The sequence below is a fragment of the Rhea americana genome, unplaced genomic scaffold (genome assembly GCF_003343005.1).
Source record: "Rhea americana isolate MKP2758 unplaced genomic scaffold, rheAme1 scaffold_141, whole genome shotgun sequence".
NCBI lineage: Eukaryota > Metazoa > Chordata > Aves > Rheiformes > Rheidae > Rhea > Rhea americana.
The window spans coordinates 1,564,692-1,584,625 of NW_028185495.1; the positions used below are offsets into that span (position 1 = coordinate 1,564,692).

Sequence of the window (19,934 nt, forward strand, 5' to 3'; positions counted from 1 at the left end):
TTCAGTTAAAAAAATCCTGCCCTGTTCACTATTTTTACTTTCACTTTCCCRTGAATTTTGTAATTTAGGATTATGTTTGCGTGATTTCAAATTGGTCAGACTTTTGAGTTCCCTTTCTTACAGTGTTTATAGCAGAAATATGAGCAGTTATATTTTACAATCAACATATCACAACATATCACCACAACTTGTGCACAAATACGGTTCAAATGGGGATTTTTTTCAGCTACTCTTACTATCCAAGCCAGATAGTGAGTAGAATAAGTCAAAAATCATAAATAGAAGTTTTCAAATCCCCTAAAACGTAACATTTCAAATGCATTCATTAGAAGACCTATATTTGATAGAAATCCACTTGATGATAGCTTTTGGGAGCCATATATACTTGCTTCAGTATGATGAATTCAGAAGTTCAAACCCTCAGTTACTGAATTGTTTTTGTGTCCCACCAGATGTGACTGAGCTGTACAGATTAGATCTGTTGCATTTTATGCCAGTCGAAGATTCATGTTATTGAATCTGCAGGAGTAGGCAYGGTGAAGATTTGAATGAAACTGAAGAAAAGCAGGCAGGGATGTTGGAGTGTAAAAAAAAGAAATTTGGAAGCAGTAGGAAACTTCATGAAGCAGTGAATATTACCTCCATTCTTTCCATAATATGCCTTTGTTTCGCTGGTGTATTATTTTGAATACAAGATGTTAAACCTGTATTTTCCTACTCTGTTGTGCTTTTAGATTGTAGAACTGGAAAAGAGCATTCTGTTCAACACAAAATATTGACGGGCAGAATGGCAAAAGAAGAGTGTTAGTGAAGATCAATGATCAGTCTGGCACAGAGATCACAAATGAGGTATTCTTACACCCCGSGGTATAGGAGACATATGCCATGTGAACTCAGTATTTTTCAATTTCCTAGGGGTGACATTCCCTATGGGATACTGGCATATGTTTTCTTCTTCCTTAGGTCTTTTAAAAGCATTTCTACGTTGCTGTTTCTAATGGCTTGCATTATGTAAGGGGTCATATTGCACATATGTCTGTTTTGGGGAGATCATGGGCATATTGTGGTGGGAAAGGATTGGGAAAGTGATCAGTCATCACCAGCACATTTTTTTGAATTTTTAGTTATGTTTCTGTTTCGGTTTGTTTTGTTTTTTCTGCATGTRTGTTTTGGATTTGTAAGAGAGAAACAGTTGCACCATTCAAACRAGTTGATGCCAAACAATTACCAAGTGTAAGTCTATCATACAGCTTCAGATACAAATAAACTGGTCCTACTGGAACAGAAAGGAGACAACAAGCTAAGGTATGAAGTCAGTTCTTTTGTTACAAAAACCATAAATAATATCACTGGCTTTATTGAAAACACCATGCATAAGAATTTGAGGGGACTTCAGCAAATAGCATCAGTCTTTAGGAATACCTTTTAAGATAAGTCCAAAAGAAAGCCATGCGAGAAATTAAGAGATGAGAGTCCTCTGAGTTGTATGTGTATGAAGGCTAAACCCATTCTGTAGATGCAACAGTACATTAACACTTCTCCTAGGGCTTCAGCTGCCTGTCATTGAAGGCTAGTTTTGATGTGCCTAGCTATAAGCTTGACTCAGACTGCTGAGGAAATTGTTAAGGCGTGAGGAAGTACAGGTGTGAGAAAAGCCATATAAGATAAGATGAGTAACATTGCAGACAGAGCTAAGATTGTTCAGACAAAAATAGTTAGCAGCTCAAGGGTTCTGGAAGAAAAACACTCCTATGAAATAATTTAAAACCCTAAGGAGAAAAAGAAAAAAAAGCCACAGGGAACTGGAAAATGGCAATTCAGCTGCCTGTTTCAGGGAGCTAAGGCTGCTGATCCTCCCTCACCTGACTGTTGGAGAAGAGMAGACTGAGGGGGGATCTTATCAATGTGTACAAGTACCTGAAGGGAGGGTGTCAGGGGGACGGGGACAAACTCTTTCCAGTTGTCCCGTGTGACAGGACAAGAGGCAATGGGCAGAAACTGAAGCACAGGAAGTTYGGCCTGACYGTGAGGGGGAATTTCTTCCCTGTGAGAGTGACGGAGCACTGGCACAGGTTGCCCAGAGAGGCTGTGGAGTCTCCTTCTCTGGAGATATTCAAGGCCCGCCTGGATGCAACCCTATCTAACACAGTCTAGGTGACCCTGCTTACTCTTCCGTGATCTGTGATGGCTGCCTAGCCAGGAAAGAGTCATCAGGGATCTTCTTAGGGTAGTAGATGTATTAGTGTTTAGTGTTGCTTTTCATTAGCCTTACCTATCTATTGTGTTCATTAGCCATTAAGTAATTGCTTTGTATTTTTAAGTTGTGTTTATCCTGTTCTCAGAGTCCTTTTACACATGGTAAAAGCTGTCTGTAGAGATGAAGAGGATCTAGAGRCAGGGGTTTACAAATCAGTGGAGTACCTGGGCAACCAAGATCAGTGAGGAGCAGGCCTTTTACATTCTTTGGCTTAGAGGCTAGAGATGCGAAAGAAAAATAACTGAAGCTGAACAAATTTGTGTTTTGGAAAGTAAATGTGTAGTCCACTGTKGTATTTGCAGTTTCAGTACAGATTAGGATGATACTTTCCCAATACCTACATGTATGAGACTGAATAGAAGTTCAACAGAAGTTATGAGAAAACAAGATTATTGTTTTCTGGGAGTTACTGGACTGTGTTAGCTCCATTACATCTTCATCTACTTTTGTTACATCTACAGTGAATGTTTCTTCCTAAGAAATATGGCAACAGTGCCCCAGATGTAGAGAGTAGGAGTTCCTCATCCATAACCTGGCAGATTCTCAAATGGTTCTTTTGACCTGTTTGCCTCCTACTGATTCTTGAATGATGAGAAAATTAATATTATAACGTTTTACCTACTTGAAAATAACTTTTTATTGTGGAATGCTATTTTGTGAGCCTGATTCTTCTGAACCTGATCACATTAAAGCCATTTTCACCTATTTCAAGGCCACTTTCCAAAGTTAGTGAGCTGGAGCTGGCATTCTTATAAAGGAAGTGAATTTTTCTTTGCTAGCGTATATTTTAGTCATCTATATAGTGACGATATGGTGAAGAAAGACACAATTACATTACATTTAAGGGTTAGGTTTAGCTCAGTTGGTTAGAGTGTGGTACTAATAATGCCAAGGTTGAGGGTTCARTCCTTGTATGGGCCAGTTGTTTCCCTGCTGAGCAGGGAGGGTGGACTAGATCTCCAGAGGTACCTTCCAACCTTGCTGATTCTGTGATCTTTTTGGATTTAGGTGTTAGGGTTAAAAGTCCCCTGTTGTTCGTCATGTAGCCATTCTTTCATTCAGTTCATTTTAATTTCTAATGTCTAAGTTCCCTTAAGCACTTTATACCAAAGTTGTTCTGCCTCGTAGATTTGTGGTCTTGTTCACTCATCTTTCTTGTCTGCATTGCATAGTAAGCTGCAGTGGACACTGGAGGCAGCTTGTCCCTAATAGCATAAAGCCTGTCTCTCAGCAGGGCCAGTGCTGTCTGGGGTACTGACTCTAGGGGATGTAGAGCTAGCCTGGTAAATGCTCTCTGCCCAGACTTCTGTCAGATGAAAAAGAGCCTGCTGCAGCATGCTCCTGGGGAGTCCATGCATTTAAACTAGTCAGAAGCTAGCAGTGCTGCAAAGCTCAAAGGTTTGTTTATTAAATGTGGCATTCTGCATGTAGCATATAAGAAGAGTGTTCTGGGATATGCTCTAATAGCTTCCCAGTGCACTCAAGGTGGAGTTTAAGAAAATCATGACTCATATAAGTTTAGTTAGTCTGGCAGTAGCCTACCTGAGGAATTACCAGTTCCCCTGCAATATGCTAGGCATTTTTTCTGAACTATGCTGTAAGATAAGAGTGTGCTGGTATGACTTGCTCTTCATCTTTCTTTAATTTTATGAATTTCTGAAAATATTTGTTTTGTAAGCTTCTTATGTTAAAGAGAGTTGATAGTTTCTGAATTTAGAGGTATTTCACATTTCTGCACAGAAGCACTGCATTGCGTCATATAGATTTATCCCAAATGTTTCTGTTAAGTAAGCAACCCTGTCTCAGTGGTGACAGTCTCTGACTTATGACTGGAAATAAGATAGGAAAGGAGTAATGATACAGTGATGAAAAGAATAGAGAGTAGTTCTGTGCTATTGTCACTCCTGTTAAGTTACTTATTTTAATTGTGCTGGTTTGTAATAGCGTTTTGCATGGTGTAAAGAACACCTAGAATCCTGGGTGGAAATAGGTAGTATTTAAATCAGAATACTTAAACTGTACTAAAATACCAGCWACAGATCATGTTAGCTAATCTTCATTTCACACACAGAACTTGCAGCTTTTATGTTATTAGGGCTGAGATACTACTAAACTTGAGCAATAGTTGGAAACTTCAGCCCAAGAAAAATTTAAACTAAAACATGACATTTAATGGGCAATCAATGGTACCAGCTGCAAAATCAAAGGCATAGACAAAAGGACAGTGAAAACACTGAAGATTGTGACGATATGAAGCATGAAATGAAATGCTCCATGCGTCGCATGACAGTAATGCAGAGGCTGGCAAATTCAATAACCACCTTAGAACGCGACATTAGGTAAGTTGGACAAACCTTTGGAGCTTTCTCCAGACATTGGATAATCTAGTCCTTCTCTAATCTCATATTAAGTATTAGGTGTAATGTTTTTTTCCTCTTCTGTCCTTGAGATACTCTCCCCCAGAATACTACTGAAAATGTTTTAACTGAAAGAAATATTCTGCTTCGCTACTTCCTCTAATTAACTCTATTTATACTTGTAGCCTTAATTTAAGTGATCCTCCTCTCTTCGGGACATTTATACTCTTCCAATACGTGCAGGCTTTTATGATGCCACCCTTTGTGAATTGCTTAGTCTAGTCATGTGCATTCGCTCAGTTGCTTTACAGTTTTCTCATAAATCAACCCTTCAGCCTTCTATTCATTTTTGTCGCTGTCCTCCGAACTCCCAACAATTTGTCAATATCTTTCCAGTACTGAGTCGCCCAGAATTGAATGCAATATCCTAAGTGCAGTCATACCGGAGCAGTATAGACAAGACCTGTTATCTTATTGCCTCTACAAAACATCCCAGAATTCCTTTGGCCCTTTCACTGCCATATTATGTTGTAAAATCATGTCAAAGTTGCTATCTGCTATCACCCTTGGATCTTTACTAGCTCTATTGCTCTCTGTGTTTCTCTATTCCTGTCTGCTTGTTTTTATCACTTTTTCAAGTTTATTTTTTTCCAAGACATATTATCTAGCATCTTTCCAAATTGAATCTTATTTTATTATTTTTTGCCCACATTTCTAATCTTGCCAGCTTTCTATCTCTTATTTCTCTCTACAGAAGCATTTATAACGCTTGCTAGTTAGGCTCATCATGCAGACTACATTAGGATGCCTTTTTTTCTTACTCTCTCAGATCTTTAAATATGTTAAAGAACAGCTATCTATTTATAGAGCTTGTTCAGTTTTCTACAATGCCAAGTATTATCATTTATTGTTCCTGGTCCTTCAAAACATTTTCAGCCTGTTTGATAGAATGGATATTACGTTTTGTGTTTCTTCCTTTTTTCCCTGATTATTAGTAACCTTTAAACATTAATATAGTTATCTTAAAGCTATTTTGATATTTCATCAATAATTATAATTCAATAATTTCATCAATAATTATAATAATCAATATTCTGTTTTTGTATACAGTTTAAAACCATTTGAACCAACTGTTTCCATTTCTTCCTAAGGAGGGCACATTTGAAATCTAGATCAGGATAAATTAAGTAAATATGATTTCGTATATCTAGTGACTAGCCAACTCATGACTTTATAGATCCTAAATTTTGTTGCCCATATCTCAGACTCTTGTGAAGAAAACTACAAAGTAACAGTCCAAAATGCTGTATATTTCTCTCAATATATCCAAAGAAGAATTATTTTCATATAACCCCAAAACGTCCTCTGAGTTCAAGGGCGTATGCAACACAGATGAACCCTAGTTCTCATTACACAGAGAGTAGATCAGGAATGAGATGAATTGGTGACATGCTCTTAAAATTTATTTTGCTGTTAAAAAAGAAATAGGAAAGCATTGGCAAAACACAGGTTAAAAGGAGGGGTTTATTGTATTTTCTGTGTCATTTAGTAAGACAGTCACACAACACACATTTAATTATTTCTTGTGTATACATTATAACATATCCCTGTATCAGGAATCTTGGATGAATTCCTGTTTCAAAGGAGCTAAGATCTAAAATGGAGCTATGCTGTAGCTTTACATGCAGAGGTAGGTATGTTCTAATTTATAGTGAGCTAAAAATTATAGTGGCATAATGACTTTACTTATCCACTCAGAAAGTGATGTTAAGACAATGCATTTTACTTTTGGGAGTGTCAATATTCAAACTTTATGTTTACACAAACACACATGCAAAATCACATAAAAATACTAAAATTCAAAATCTGTTGTCTGAAGATTAGTAAATATCAAATTTAAGGCTACTACCCAGCCTTAATTCTTCCTCGTATTATTAATATATGACATTATATCAATTGTTATATCTGTGGATAGATACAGTCTTGTACTATGTTGTTTCATAGGACTCCTGTCACTTTGATGCAATTAGGTCTTCAAGGTTGATAGGATTTGAGGATCTGGTCCCATTTTTATGGGACATAAACAGCTAACATAGCTATAGTACTTACTGCTTCAGTATAGTTTCCATACTGTGCATCTTCAGCTGATTCCTATGGCACTCTAATTATAATTGATTTCAGTCTCTGGTCATGCTGGATGTGATGTCAAAGACGACCACAAAGTAAACTGCTGCTTATCTTGGTACTTACAGGCTAACTAATGCCTACAGAAAGTTCCAGTTTCTTTCCGATTTTAACTCAGCTGCATTCTGTGTTCCCATTTGCTTCACATTGTGCAGCTAATAGAGCCTCTCCTCTMCTGAATGTTTCCATCTTAAATTTAAATTGGATTAATGCTGTGAAAAGTTCTTTTTAAATGATTAGGTTAATAATCTGGAAATTATGGCTCCCCAAATAAAGTGCTATACCTAGCACCAATCTGAGTATATATTGCATTTCAATGGAAACTCTTACCTATGTGTTTGTGTGTGTGTGGTTACAGGTTTCGCAGGGTTTAGTTCCAAGACACCCTGATTTGTAGGCRTAACTATGATTTATCTGCTTTTTATTTTACCTGTGGAGGCTCAGCAAACAGTGAACATGTTCTTCGTTGCAGCAACAGCTGTAGATATTGCCAGGGGTCATATCACAAGCTAGGTGCCTGACATAAATCTTGGCTTAATTAAAAATTGGGTTATAGCTGAGTGGACATCTCCCATTATTGTTAATTTCCTATTCATCTGAGCTTCTGGCTTCTTTTCTTTAAACCAGATAAAAAAAAAGTCAACAGATCATTATGCTGAAAGGTTCCATCTTCTGTATTTTATCTTTGTATTTGCTTGCGTTGCAGTCAATTTTCCTCCTGAGAAACCTTGCTTTGTTGAGAAGATAGCCTGTGATGCATTACATGGGACGTGATTTTTCCATGCTGCATATACCTAAAATTAACCACACGCCTACATGCAAAATTGTCCCATTATCTCTCATTTTGAACTCTCCTATTAATTCTTCTTTAGCATTTGAATTGCAAATCATGTGAAAAGCACAGATACCTTTCCTAGATAAGTATAGATTGGAATATAGGTAGAGTGCTTGGAGGTATTCAGGGTTTAAAAGAGACTGGAGGTGTGCCAAAGTAAGTATTTACAGGTAACACTGGAGTACCTATGGCCAGCATATCTCTTTCCTGCACTCCAATTCTGCRTAATCTATCGCTGTGATCCTAGTAACATGAAGGTCTTTTCTACATACCTATCTTTCAATGAATGTAAAAATATCTTCTCCCACATTAAATCTCTTCAGCTACCAGAGCAAAAAATCAACCACTTGCACCTCAAAACCCCTAGCTCTGTGTGTTTAATACCTTGTACCATATGTAGCCTCATGAAACCCCCGAGACAGTTTGAAAAATATCCCCCCCTTCAAAAGGAACCTTTTGAGGACTGAGTCCTTCATCTGGGTTTGCCCTTCCCAGTAAAGAAAGGAAGCCTAGACCCAAGCGTGGGGTTGGCTTTATTCCACTGGCTTCTGTGGGCTTACACCAGCAGAGAATTTGGCTCACTGTGTCACTGCAGCCGTTGTGGCTTTATGGGCTGGCTGTTTCATTTTTATACTGTAATTCCTGGAAGCAGTGCTTTCAGAAGCCACATTCCCAGGACTGATAATAGCCAAACTGRTGACACATTCAGTTTGGGAAAGGGCATATAGAGAAACTGAACTCAGGGGAGCTCAATGGCAGACAAAACTCCACTTGAGGATGAATCTTCAGCTCATATTGAGTGGACTTACATTTGTGCATAAATCCTCCTCCCTCCCAATTGCTTCCCTCTCCCATGTTGACAACATAAGTTCACCTCCCCTTCAGCTGTATTTACCTTAGGGAAATGGTGGCAGACCATGCTGAGCAATGGAAGAGACTGGTAGTATGAAACAGACTTTCAGCCCTAAGGGTTCAAATTCATTTCAGGTTCATAGTGCCAGTAAGTCTCTGCAGTCTGAATAGCTGATTGTGATCTATAAGAAATTATCAGCTGGGTTCGGCATTGATAGGTTTTAATAGAAATGATTCCCATCCCCTAGCATGGTTAAGACAACATGCAGAAAAGCTTTATCATTTAATACTGAAATTCCCTACATCTCCTCTGGCACAATACTTAAGCTCCTGCTTAGCTATGAGCACAAGAGTACCATAAAGATAATATGACTGCTCCTCTGGCTACAATTAAGYGTGAGCTTAGACATTTTGCTAAACTGGTGGCAGACTGAAATGCATAATTTCTTTTAAATTCCACAGATTGTTTCTGTTCCCAAATACTATAGTTTGTCTGGGTCATCAKCAGCAGCAGCCATTGCTCTCCTGGCTTTTTATTAGGCAATGTGTACGTGCATAGGAGGCATTTATATCTGATACCATAAGGATCTGGATTTTGTAGTTTGGGATTCCTGTTCTGCAGGGTTTTAGAGGAATTCGGTAGAAGACTAGTGTTTTTAATAACTTCTTGTCTCTCAACCTGTTGAAAGTTTGCTAAGAGAAAGTCAATAATTGAAATGATGAGTGAGTTTCTTAATATATGCTAARATGTGAATGAGTAATAGTATGAAAGTAGCGTGTTAGTCTCAATACGTATTGTGACATAACAAATCCCTATTTTCTTTAGACGTCTCATCTTCTTTGTGTGTACGGATGTATCTAACTACAAGGTATAGTGATGTGAACAAGGAGTTTCCACAGAGGATCTGTGTATTCCTGAAAACAGGCATTTGTCTACATCCTAGGAGATCCTGAGCAAAATGTTGTGTGGAACATCTGTTGTTTTAKAGTCTCAGTCTCTGGCATTTTAAAAGCAGCTCATTATTCCTTAAAAAAACAATGATTACTTGATTTAAAAAAAAATCCTTAATTGATATAAGACTTGTGAAGCCAAGATACCTTTCAGAACTATTTTAAGGAAAACTAAAAACAAACTATTCTTAAAAGTAAACAGCTCAGCTATGCTTTCATAGCAACATCAGATATTAACTATAAAGCCACCTGTTATTCTCTGGGCAGCCAAACAATTCTCATTAAATATTATTTTTTATATTCAGCCTCAGGTAATTGCTTCCAACCTGTTAACACAGGTTACATCAATTATGAAAAATCTTAAGGTGAAGGAAATTAGTAAAATACCCCTCAACCTCTGTACTCAAATTAATCAATCATTAATCAATTATGTGAAACAATTCATTATTCTAATTGGTACTTTTGAGATCTAACCTCAGCAGATACGAATCTTCTAGATAGGAGCTAGCGGTGGCAATGAAAAATAAAAARCACCAACAATGGTAATGATGATTGTGATCTTACAGTATACAACAGTAGCAAGCCAAACTAAACAGGTAGCTGGACAAAATAATTGCAGTCAGCTAAATAAAATATCTGTCTCCAAAGGCTGTGCCAACCAATCAAACTGCTAATTACAGTTTACAACATTCCCATGATGAAATGACCTAGCTCCAGAAGCACATAAAGCCACAGAGTGGAAAAATTTGAAGAAATATTGAGACACATTTTTTCTTGTGGAGCCTTGCTAAAATATTACACAAATATCATCTGCTATTCAGAGAAGTAATAATAACAGATGCTAGTTTTTGTAAAAAAGTGMAATGTTTTAATACCACTTTTTTTTTTTTCCTGTGGAGAAAGTAAAGCAAATGAACCTGGCATGTGCAGCATTAAACCTAATTTTCCCCAAACATTTCACATGCGGTTCTCTTCTTTAAGTCTCCCGTGTAAAAATAAAAAATAGACTTCCCCTTTCAAGTTTTTGCTTTCTCATTGACTTCTTTGATACGGCCAAATGTTTCTCATTTTGAATCCTATTGAATGAAGGAAATGCAATATATTTCAATTACAGTTGGGCTAATCTCTCTGCCAAATTTACTGGTCTGTGTAAAACYATGATGAGAGCACTGGATGAAATTGATAAAATTAGACATCTTTGGCTGAGTTGCTCACATCAGAATTATAAGTTTAGATGACAAAACTAATTTAAAGAATGGACCATGCCGATTCCTACTTTATAGCAATATAAATGCCACCAAGAGTCAGTCGTGATGGATGACAGCATTATGAAAACACAGCAAATGGGAGACCAACAGGGTCCATTTCTAAATTAGATTTATAAATTCAACCATATGAGAACAAGCTATGTAGCTGGCGCCACATCAGGAAATGGTCCACATTAGAGAGGGAAAAAAAAAGTGATCATGACATTTCTCCCTCGTATTAGATTATCACAGGCATTTCACTCCCCATCTTTCACCTTTGTTTCCACGAGCAGAGCCTATTGGCGGAGGAATTGTAAAAGTAACTGCTTCTCCAGAACGGACTAGTGTTCAGACTTCCTGTATGAAACAGGCTGGACTTAACACAGTARAAGCGTTGAAGTTTGAGCAAAAATGGAGATGCTTTCCTGTTCAAACCCGGTGACAGAGCATGTTTTATTAGTATGATATTAAATAGTGAAACAGCGTGAACAGGTGGAAGTGCAGACGGACTGACCTAGCGCGGATGAAACCACGATAATTCCCCTCTTCCTTACCGGGTGAATATATTATTACAGTAGGACAGTGTAGCACTTACTGTATCCATTAACTGAGAGGCCCACTCMCAGGTCTCATCGGTGTAAATACCTCTATGATTACCTTGTGTTTAAACAGGTACGACGCACTCATAGTAGCCAAGAAGTCTACATCAAGTCTGCTATTAATTTAAGGCCCGGTGAAGTCTCTGTTAACGTTCACTAGATTCACTTGGTTTTGAAAGTTAATTTAAAAGCCTATTTGAATTAATTGCCACTCACTTCCTATGTGGAAACCGGCATAGCCACGTTAGCTCAGTGATTCAGCCAGGAGCAGAGCCCTGCCGAAATGCAGACTGTGTGGCCTGAAGGAACATGTTACAGCTATGGACCTCCTGCTCCCACTACCGATACGTCCGAATGAAGAGTTAGTCCGTATTTCGACACACGGGCACTGCATCGCTTCRTGCAGGTGCATCCTAAACGTTTCTGTTAACTAAGCAGCCCTCTGTCCTGAGTTATGATTTGAAATAGGATACGGAGGTAGTGGGCTGTTCCTAACATCTTTAGAAATCTAGGCAATTTGGAGTTGAATTCAAAGCCCGTTGTGGCAATGGAAAAGCTGTCCCATCATACTGCCCTTTTAGGTGCCTGTCTCCTAAAATGGTGGTATCATTCTCTATGTAGAAATATAGCTTTTCTGTCTGCCTGCCAGGAAGCTGATCTCTTCAATATTTTTGCCAGCTGTATCAGTCCAGAAGTGTGAAATAGCTTTGGCAACCTTTATTAGAACAGTGTTATGCAACATGCTGGAAAATAAGAAATATAAGTGAAGAGAGTACAAATAAAAGAGAAAAAAAAAAGGAGGAAAAAAAGAAGAGCCTGGTGGGGACAAAAATACACAAGCCATTAAATAAATAAWTTGTCTTCCTGTAGCTGAAGAAAAGTGAGGTGAGGAAAGAATGTAAGGTGGCTTGCTACCTGCAATACAGGCATTTCTTGAATTTTGGGGCTTAATTTTCCAATATTAATGGCTGATTTAGGATGTTGTTTCCCAGAAACTGGAAAAGTCAGAAATCCTAGTTTGTGGCACCTACTGATCCCATCCGAGCTTTCTATATGGGCTAGATATTAAAACAGAATTGCAAAAACATCCTCAGTGGGTTTCACAAACACTTGTAACAAGAAAAAAAAARGTGGGGATTTCATCATTTCTGGTTTCATTTTGTCTTCTTATAGGGGCTGTTTTCAAGATCCTTCTGTCCTTGGCCTTCCAACTAATTTCTCTCTGCCCCATCCCTCTATTCATCCCCATGTCAGATCCTTACTTTTGTCCTTTTCTTTTTTGGTGATAGAGGTAAAATTCTGGGACTTGGAATACTTAGACTCATTTTCAGATACTGTGGGAAATGGATCTTGTCGAAAAAAAAAAAAAATCCTAAACTTGGCAAGCAATGAAGAAGCAAATGATTTTCAAACATTTTGTTTTAAAATGTAAATGCAGTTGCAATTTTAAAGTATTACACATATGGAATCTTAAATGGTCTTCTAACCAAAGCTTTGAATTTCACTTTAGAATTTTATGTAAAGCTTGTCAGTTCTTTGGCTCTGCATTTTCCATGCACATCTTTCACTAGCTCTGTTAAATGGAAACATGAATATTGCATCCATGCAAACTTTAATAGAACAAAAGAGGAGAGGAAGAAAATCCTAATGGCCCCTTTTAATTCATTACTAAGATATGAACTCAATTTTAATGTTTTTCTTTATAGTCTTTCTCAGCATGTGTACATTAAGGTAAAGTTTTTATATTGTTCATGTACAGCCTTTTTCATTTGGGGGATAAGAGAGGGAATGGAAAGAGGAAAAAGAAAAGAAAGAGGGGAGAAAGAACAACTGTGTGACGGGAATGTAAATTGGTGCCTTGGCCAAGGCTCTGAACCTGATAACTTTTCTGAATACAAGTACAAACCCCAGGCTAATAATGCTTCAGTATTTCAAAAGTGTAGCAGATATACAACAACAAAACCAGGCTTTTGAAATTGAAACACTTGTCTGGTTTTGATTTGTTATTCCCACACAAATACAGAACATAAACTACTTCCCATTGGTACCCTTTTTACCACAAGGYATGATCTGTATAATTTGGGAGCGTGAAATGTGAAACAGGCTATTTTTATAAGAACAACAATGAACTAAAACCATATTTAATGTAAAATATGAGTTCCTTTTTCCTGTTTCTGTGRTCATATGCCGAAAGTGGATGGTCTTTTTCCTTCTATACTATATAGCAGGCCTTATCTCCAGTATTCTTGGGAAGATTAGGCTTTAATTTGAAGGGCTAAAGTTAAAGTCCAACAAGAGAAGTTGTGATTTATTTGGGCATCTCAGCATCATCCTATTTTGCACCATCATACATTTGTCCTATCTCAGACCTGTAATAGCCTGCTCAAGCTTGTCCTTGAGATCCTAAATTAGGGGGAAGGAGATCATATCCTTGAGTTTMTCTCTACTCTGCTTAATACTGGAGATGAGATAGGCAAAAYTGATATTTTTAATACCTTTATATTACTCTATTTATAGGGCTGCCCRGTGTTTGTTCTAAAATTAGTACAGGGTCTGTTCTAATAACAACCATCTGTTAATGGTCCCTAGCAACCTACAAAATCCTTTTGACCTACATAACACCTATAGATGTTGCCTCCATAGCGTGTTTTTCTCAGGCCAGTTAAAGGTGTTAAGCATATGCAGAGTTTAAGTTGAAAGTTAAATCTCCTGGGAATTTTGAAAAAGAGAAATAGAAGTGTGAAAATAAGAGAGAGACCCCTGAAATAGAGTGAATTTTGTCTTTATAGCTTTCAGTTATCTGGATATTAATGGAACCATTATTATCTAAAAGACCATGTAAAGCCACAGGTTGAAAAATTATCTTCTAGAGTTAAGTGAACTCTTCTCAGAACCTACATTCTGCCATGAGGAAGTGGAGAAAAAAGATGGGGATACATCACCCAGCAGTGGATCTGGCAAGTGAGAGCTCTAGCCRGAGAAGGGCCTCTCCTCACTTAGGGTCTGGAGCTACTGATACTTCTACTGGAGTCAGACATTTGACTCAAAGCCACAAAACTCAATTCTCTTTGGTGTATTTGCAGTAGGAGGACCTCTTTCTTGGTCCTGTTGGAGTTTTTCTGACCACACAGATATTTATTAAGTTAAGGAGAAAGAGAGAAACAGCAAATGTCTGATTCCACTATCAGTCTTAGTGAGCTCACCTGACAGATGGGAGCTGTCAGTGTATCTGCTTGCACCAATACACATTTGTGCAATTATAAAGAGCTCCAACAGGAGAAATTAAGACAGACCCATCCTAATTTACATCATTTATCTGAGACCTGGATTCTGGTAATGCACACAACTCGTGCACTGTATGTCTTCTATACAAGCTGTATGTGATTTAGGCTTCTYGTGATCCTCTTGTTGGAGAGATGTCTAATCTTAGGCAAAAGAATGTCTAACCAATCCTAATTCCAAAAATTTTGCCTTGGCATCTTGTTAGACAGGTCAATACTTGCATATAGGTTGTTTTGTAACTRCAGACCAGTAGAAATCAAGTGTTCCTGACAATTCAAAGGAAGTCAGTAGCACTTACACGGTGAACTTGAGTATTAATAGATCCATAAACTCATGATRCTTATTGCTAAACTGCTTTGATAAACAGCAGGGATAAACATAAAAAGCARGGATGAAGAGATGGGGAACATTTTTTTGCTTGTTAAGATTATATTTTGCTGGGAGATCAGATGGCACAGGGAGACCTGACAGCACAGATAGCTGGACAGGAATGAAATGGGTAGAAGTGGCAACAACACTSAACAACAGCTGAGGTGACTGGCTTAGCTATGCATGTTAGTACCGCATTCAAATATCCCTGGATAACAGAGTTCAGACCTTTCTTCAGAGAGCTCTGTGAAGATCTCTCAGGAGCTGGAGTAAATCTGTGGAGTATTCTCAAAAAGAATAYGCATCTAAGCAATGTTGAAGATGCTGGCCTCAAGGGATACAATGATGTGCATGGTGTATGCCTCTGCAGTATGGAAAAATAGTTGGAGATTTCTGGTTTCTCTGCRGGTGGGTGTACTCTTTTTCYTATACCATTCTGTTATCCTAGGCATTGCATTTTATTTTGTAGYGTTAGTAATTTTGTTCTTGAGTATATACATCATGTATTTTTAAAGCTATTCCTCCTYGCAGAGAAATGAATAATATTGTTCAAAGACATACCATATAATTTTKTGCTTTCTCTTTCTGCCAATTTTATTATCTCAGTTAACTAATAACACTATTCCCAGAGCTGAAGATACTAATGCAGAAAGAAAGATGCCTTGGCATGACAAGACATTATTATAGACTGAGGTTTTTATTGCTGTTAAACAAATAAAAGCAAGGATTGAAAATGAGATGATGAGTCTGTCACTCACTGAGCTCAGCAGGTGTGGATATAAGTTTGTTTACCAGTCCTCTGAACAGATATCTACCACCAAGAATTACCTCTTCCACTTAATACCTTATTAGTACTCAAGTAGACATATCGCAGTTTGAGCTGAATAGGGAATAATGTCACCTGAGTGCACCTAAACTTATCTTAGTATACAAAGGCCCTAAGTGATTTCATGTTGTTTTTTCACTAAGAGTTAGAGTAACAGTACATTAACTGGATTTGCATGAGCTTAAGAGCAGGTAAAAATGAAGGGGCCAAGACTGGGAGGGAAAACCTAAATAGTCTGTCTAGATTTAAAAATATATCAAATTTTTCCAGGCTTTCCTTTCTTTCTCTGTTACTAGACTGTATGGGGATATTTCAGCTGGTTTGGAAAAAGCACTGATTTTTTGATGTAGCTCTTAAAAGTCATCCTCCAACAAATTAGCTCCCTATACATGGATCAGGGGGTGGCATCTTACTTTCTTCTTATATTGAAGAAGGACCAGTAAACAAACTTATATCCACACCTAGGTCTCTATCTAGAAGTCTCTGCCCTTGTCCTCATCCYTTCATCTTCCTACCTCCTGCTGCCCTTCTGCCTTCTCCTCCCTTCCCTTCTCATCCCTTTTCTTCCCTTTTCTTCCCTCTCCAATTCCCCATGGAGGGGCAATAACAGGTGGCCCAGAACTGACCTTTCGGTTCCCTTGTTCTGCTTTCACTGAAGGAAGACTTGACCTGGAGCTGTGTGGTGTGTGATGATGAGCAAGCATTACACAAAAGTAAATTTTGCAGGTAGTAGATGACTGTAAGATAAATGGGCAAGTGACAAATAGGAGAATTAAGTCTTCGTGGCTGTTAATCTAACAGCTTTATGGAAGGCAGCAATTAAGTGGTGAAATGCAGGAACGGTTGTCATGACTGTATTCACAAATTGGGAAAGTGCACGAGCCTGTCGATGCAGTACACCTGCTAAAAATCATTAGCACTAGACTTTGGGTTGTAGTTACTGCTCAGGATGGACTGATGATCTTGCCGTTGCGTCTCGATAAAACATAGACAGGAAGACAGAGAGAAGGGAGTTCCTTCCCTTACAAATGTCTTTCCATTTCAGGARGAGGTGCCATCTGGACAAAAGGGATAGGTCTTCTGATTCGTCTAGTCTTATGTCTTTTCTGAATGGTGATAAGGCATCCTGTTAATGTCAAATATACGGGAGGATTAGTGAAGTAGATACATGCATGTCCTCTGAACCAGGCAAAGATCCCCAGTCTGCTCACTTGCTCACTATTAATCAGTGCTTGCTTTAGATCAGTGACCTGTGTCYTTTTTTTGTAAAAATTGAGCTTCCAATTATTTCTTAGACTAAAAAGACTTCTTTTCAAACCCTGCACACCCTCCAAACACATCCCATTAATTGTACTTTTTTTTTCAAAATACAAAAGAAACAAACATTAATGAGAAAAAAATTAATAATAGTTGCTTTTTGACTGTGTTTTTTTTCTGTTTTTTTTACCTTGAAAATGTACTTTTTGATACTAATAAGGTCTGCTTCTAAAGTGACTACACTATTGTTGAATTTCTAAGTTTATAAGACAAAAAGTCTGCTAAACTTTGAACTTTGGTAATGCATTCACCAAATAATTCACATGAGGAAAAACTATATGTTTTTAAACTTCTGTCATACTTAGAAGTGCTGACAGAAGAAAAAAAGATAGGAAGCCTGTAACGGATGCACCTGTGTCATGCTCCTGAATACCCAGTAGAAGAATCCTGTTAGTGTCTTGCTAGTGTGACGTGCTCGGTGACTTTCCCTGCCCTGAGTATGGGCTCTCTGGGCTGTGTCTGAAGTAAAGCCTGGCTTTGAGACTGGTCTTGTCTCTGTTGTCTTACACTGTGAATGCTTATATTGTGCCTATTTCTACAGTGACAGTTTGCAGGTTTGCACCTGAGTGTCATCCTAATGTTCATTTGCACACGAAAGACTCTAGGCTGCTTACAATTTTCCTTACAAAATTTAAATCAAGTCCTTTAAATTCATCAGGTTTTCACTATATCTTCTGATCCTCTGCGGTCCTCCAACCTATAGCTCTGCATTCAAGACTGGGAAAGTTACTTTCCTTACTTCRTCTCCACAGAGGCCCCAGCAAAACTCAATAGCAAAAAGCTTTTTGTAGTTCTCACTACTTTGTGTAATTCTCTTTGAGTGGCCGAGGAAACCACAAGGTTTTTGCCTTTGTAGATTTACCTTGGTACCCACTGGAAATAAAGTGGGTCCTGAAGTAGCTATACCATGTCCTGCAACATACAATACTGCATGTTTAATATAATCTAATGTATGAGGCAAGGAATAAATGTAGTCAGAAAGTCCCCAGGTCCTATTGTTTGAGCATTTTGGGAAACTGCTAGAATGTGCTAGAGAGATTTCTGTGTCAGAGAAGTTAATGATGGTTGGTTGGGTATAAATTTATCACTGTACATGTTAACTGCGTGCAAAGATTAACCCTAGAAATCACCTACTGCATGGACAAACTAAAAAGACGTGATAAACCCTGGTSCATGCAAATAGTATATGTGAAAAATATGAGAGCTTGGAGACTAAATGGCACAGCCTAGAAGTTACAGGCTTTTTTCAAGCACAGGCCTAAACCACATTTTGTGAGCCATAATGTCTCTGAACTTACTTCATATCCACGCTGCATGGATGCAATGTTATACTCATTTGTGATCATAGGTGAATATGGGAGAATATTAGTAAAGAAGACTCAGGGCTCATTCTGCCTTTGGTCATGTTGTGCATCCAGACGTTATCTTGTGCCCACCAGCAGACTTTTGTGGTGTTCTTGTGGCCCTGCCGTGGAGCTGACACAGTTGTCATAAGAGGAACMTAATGCTGCATGCTGCGCACAGAGCTGGAATCTGTAAGCCATCAGAGTTTGATTTCTGTGATATACAAGACTTTAAATATGGTACCTGCTGGAAATATAGAGGTGTGCAACTGAATCAGTGAGCTAGACATTGCTATCTCTCCTTGTTGAACCATTTCTAGAACTTCCTCTCCTCTTGGCTTTCTGAAGCATGTAGACTCCTATATCTTATGGTTCCTGGCCAGATACAGATTTTATGTTCTCCTGTGCTTGGTTGTTTCTCATTTTTCCAGAAGGACTTTGAGTTGCTGTGTGCAGGAACATAAGAAATGCGGCTTCTCCCAGATCCTCAGCCATCATGTCTTTGGCAAAGCATTGGACTACGAAATGGGTTACCTGAATGCTAAGTGACCTCTGGCACCATCCAAAAATTGGGGAAAATAAAGTGCATGAACTGAAGTCAGTGATGTATTAGGTGCTGGACCGAGATCTGAGAAATAACTTGCTTTAAAATCAATGTCTATTTGATTGGCAGCTGACTTAGCACTTTTAAATTAGTCAAATGTGTTTTTGTCTTCTACTTGGACCCATCTGAAATGTAATAGCTTCTTTACACTGTTACTTTACACTTTTAAAAGTGCCAGAATCAGCTTTTCACAAAAAGACTTTGCATTAGGTTCAGCAAGCAGGTTGACTGAATTACTCTTTCAGGTTCTGCATCAAGGTCCAGCCAAATCCTGAAGTCTTTATTTAAATAAAATTCCCACTGATCTCATAGTTTTACTTGGGAAGGGACTTGTGGATTTGGCACCAATTACGAGCTATAGAAACTAGAACTTTAAAGAGACTGTAATAAGGAAGCCCCACCTCATGAGACCAAATGTGAGACTAAGCTCAAACATCACCTTAATAAACTGCTCAGCAATCTTTCTTCTCAGCAGAGGGAAACATACTGTGAGCATGAGTGACAAGTGTTTTCATTTCACCACATTCATTCTTGCCGTTATTTTTTCTGTTTGTTTTATGTGATTAAGCCCAATTACAAGGATTATTGGGTCACCTACAGTTAAATGTTACTTCAGCTGRTAGATCCTCTGAACTGTCTGCTTCACAACAGTTTCTTGCAAATTACATGCTCCATCTCATGAGATTTTTTTCAGTAAAATGGTTTTTAATTAAACAAACTAGTAAAAAAAAAAGTACAGTGAAGCTCAATTAATCCCTAGAGTGGCACGACTGCACAGGTCCCCTTGCTCACTGTCTGTACAGACGTGGCCTAGAGCAGCACGAGAATAGGTTTTCAGAAGGAGCTGTAGAAGCACTTGAAAATTAAGCCTGCAATTGATGTTATACATGTGTGTTCCACATGTAGAAGAG

General features: G+C 38.2%; 1 long non-coding RNA gene across 1 annotated transcript in view; it reads left to right on the forward strand.

The window, feature by feature from the left end:
* The first annotated feature begins 742 nt into the window (after window positions 1-742).
* The window catches only part of LOC146599332 (uncharacterized), a 21,971-nt gene continuing 2,779 nt past the window's right edge, over window positions 743-19,934 (forward strand). Inside the window, exons 1-2 of the long non-coding RNA XR_014895043.1 lie at window positions 743-849; window positions 1,183-1,305. This is a non-coding gene — a long non-coding RNA (uncharacterized LOC146599332). The remainder of the gene's footprint in view (window positions 850-1,182; window positions 1,306-19,934) is intronic.